This window comes from Anopheles coustani (assembly GCF_943734705.1).
Source record: "Anopheles coustani chromosome X unlocalized genomic scaffold, idAnoCousDA_361_x.2 X_unloc_33, whole genome shotgun sequence".
Classification (NCBI taxonomy): domain Eukaryota; kingdom Metazoa; phylum Arthropoda; class Insecta; order Diptera; family Culicidae; genus Anopheles; species Anopheles coustani.
Window position 1 is genome coordinate 137,501 of NW_026525141.1, and position 3,328 is coordinate 140,828.

The 3,328-nt window shown below is 48.4% G+C and overlaps 1 non-coding gene and 1 pseudogene across 1 annotated transcript; both read right to left on the reverse strand.

Moving 5' to 3' along the window:
* Positions 1–110, reverse strand: part of LOC131270480 (large subunit ribosomal RNA) — a 7,035-nt pseudogene extending 6,925 nt beyond the window's left edge.
* Positions 111–597: 487 nt separating this feature from the next.
* On the reverse strand, positions 598–752 carry LOC131270482 (5.8S ribosomal RNA). The gene has a single exon (XR_009179548.1). It is a non-coding gene; the product is annotated as a 5.8S ribosomal RNA (ribosomal RNA).
* Between the last annotated feature and the right edge of the window lie 2,576 nt (positions 753–3,328).

The window sequence follows — 3,328 nt, forward strand, 5'->3', positions numbered from 1 at the left end:
GAGCTTCTCCCGTTTCGCTCGCAGCTACTCAGGGAATCCCGGTTGGTTTCTTTTCCTCCCCTTATTAATATGCTTAAATTCAGGGGGTTGTCACACATGAACTGAGGCTTATGTACCTTGCGGTTGTTATCGTCACATCTGGCTTGCGACTACTTTGTTTCAATGTCCAATATGTACCGTTGGACTCGGTTAACGGGCTGTTAGCCCGCGTGTGGTTTAACTCACTGATACCTTCCATTGCCCATACGCTAGTTTGTTTGTGTTCCTTTGGTCAACTTCCATACTTGAATCATTTGTGCTACCGCTGCTGCTTCGACGCTACTTTGACATCTTCGCTTCTATTTAAATAAATAAATAAGCTGAAGCTAGACATCAGTAAACACCACCACAGACACCACAAGCACGCCTTCTCCTCGTACTTCCGCCTCACGCGGGAACACGGACGCTCTAAATACTTCGAATTCCAATGCCAGTATATTGTAAACCACGGGTTCTTTAATGCTAGCGGGTCGTCGCGACCCTAGTTAACATCATGGTGCACGTCTCGTGACGGGTGTCACGGCGTAGTTAAATGTATGCGATACATTTCTCAAATATAAGCGCTCAGTCATCTGTACATCATGGTAGGTTCCCACGACGTGCAATATGCGTTCAACTTATCAATGTTCATGTGTCCTGCAGTTCACATTATGACGCGCAGTTAGCTGCGGTCTTCATCGATCCATGAGCCGAGTGATCCACTGCCGAGGGTGACTAACTTGCGTAAGCCGCCGCTGTGCGCGTATACCCGTTCCCCGTAGGGAGGAGCAAGCCGCCGCTTAGAGACGAAGCATAAAGTGTCCTCATTCCACATAGGGCAAGCTGGATGAATCCATTTTACCCAGGACGGCCGAAGCGGCGTGGACCAGGGGAGAACTGAACCTTATACTTCACACCACAGTAAGTCTACGTGTCCTCTTCCACATAGGGCAAGCTAGAACTAACTATCTTACCCAGGACTGCCGAAGCAGCGTGGACCAGGGGAGGAACACACTTTTCATGGAAACGTAAGGCATCCATGACTGCCATAACGTAAGCCGCCGCTGTGCGCGTATACCCGTTCCCCGTAGGGAGGAGCAAGCCGCCGCTTAGAGACGAAACATAAAGTGTCCTCATTCCACATAGGGCAAGCTGGATGAATCCATTTTACCCAGGACGGCCGAAGCGGCGTGGACCAGGGGAGAACTGAACTTTATGCTTCACACCACAGTAAGTCTTCGTGTCCTCTTCCACATAGGGCAAGCTAGAACTAACTATCTTACCCAGGACTGCCGAAGCAGCGTGGACCAGGGGAGGAACACACTTTTCATAGAAACGTAAGGCATCCATGACTGCCATAGTGCGTAAGCCGCCGCTGTGCGCGTAAACCCGTTCCCCGTAGGGAGGAGTCAAGCCGCCGCTTAGAGACGAAGTATTAAGTGTCCTCTTCCACATAGGGCAAGCTAGAATGAACTATCTTACCCAGGACCGCCGAAGCAGCGTGGACCAGGGGAGAACTGAACTTTATACTTCACACCACAGTATTGAGTAATGTGCCCTCTTCCACATAGGGCAAGCTGGAATGTTCCATTTTACCCAGGACGGCCGAAGCGGCGTGGACCAGTGGAGGACTACACAATCATGAGGTTTGATATCGACTTGTGTGTTTCAATAGGGTACCGATGGTATGTTTTGAACCGATTTGATTTAGCCATTCTGAAGTCATCACTTGGTTGAAGCGCTGAACTAGGGAGGGGCATCGTTTACATATATATTGGTTTTTGCATGCTCTACTAGGTTAATGTCATGAGGTTGGCTATCGAGCATGCCCAAGTGATGACTTGATTGTGTGCTTGCTTGAATTCTTCACATTTCATACCATCGGTTAGTTGTCGAATCATTCCTCGATCATAACCTTCGTTCTTGGTTCATGTATGCTCTCTTCCACATAGGGCAAGCTAGAATTAACTATCTTACCCAGGACCGCCGAAGCAGCGTGGACCAGGGGAGAACTATACTTTGTCTTGTATGCCCTCTTCCACATAGGGCAAGCTAGAATTAACTATCTTACCCAGGACTGCAAAGCAGCGTGGACCAGTGGAGGACTATACTTTGTTCATTACACCACAGTATTAAGTATGGTGTCCTCTTCCACATAGGGCAAGCTAGAACTAACTATCTTACCCAGGACCGCCGAAGCAGTGTGGACCAGGGGAGGACTATACTTTATACTTCACACACTAGCCATACTGAAGTCATCACTTGGTTGAAGCGCTGAACTACGGCGGGGTAATCGTTTACAGGTTATAATCATATAGCTGCATGCTCATTAGTAGATAATGGAATATTGTATGGCAATATGAGCATGCCCAAGTGATGACTTTGTTTCAAGCTCAACAGGTAGGGTATTGAGTCCTCTTCCACATAGGGCAAGCTAGAATGAACTATCTTACCCAGGACCGCCGGAGCAGCGTGGACCAGTGGAGGACTCTATACTTTATACTTCACACCACAGTATTGAGTACGACTTGCATAAAGCCCCTAATGAGAACCACGAGGGCTCTCTCAATGTAGAACCACGAGGGCTCTAGTACCGATTCTCTCGGTACGGCTTGGTCCGTGTTCCTTTATGCTTGTACTCTAAGTATTAAGTATTGTGTCCTCTTCCACATAGGGCAAGCTAGAACTAACTATCTTACCCAGGACCGCCGAAGCAGTGTGGACCAGGGGAGGACTATACTTTATACTTCACACACTAGCCATACTGAAGTCATCACTTGGTGGGGGTGAACTACGGCGGTATCTATCGTTTTGGTTCGGTCTATATAGGGTCGCTTGCATGCTCATTCGAATATAATGTAATTGTGTATGGCAATATGAGCATGCCCAAGTGATGACTTTGTTTCAAGCTCAACAGGTAGGGTATTGAGTCCTCTTCCACATAGGGCAAGCTAGAATGAACTATCTTACCCAGGACCGCCGGAGCAGCGTGGACCAGTGGAGGACTCTATACTTTATACTTCACACCACAGTATTGAGTACTTCTTGCATAAAGCCCCTAATGAGAACCACGAGGGCTCTCTCAATGTAGAACCACAAGGGCTCTAGTACCGATTCTCTCGGTACGGCTTGGTCCGTGTTCCTTTATGCTTGTACTCTTAGAAAGTCTCAACCCGGAGGTCTTGACTTTGATTGTCATAGTTGGACTACGACGGGGTATCCGACTCATCGAATACCCCAGAAGCACACCATCATTCGGGTAGGCGGTACGCGTACCTCCGGACGCGGAAGTCTCAACCCGGAGGTCTTG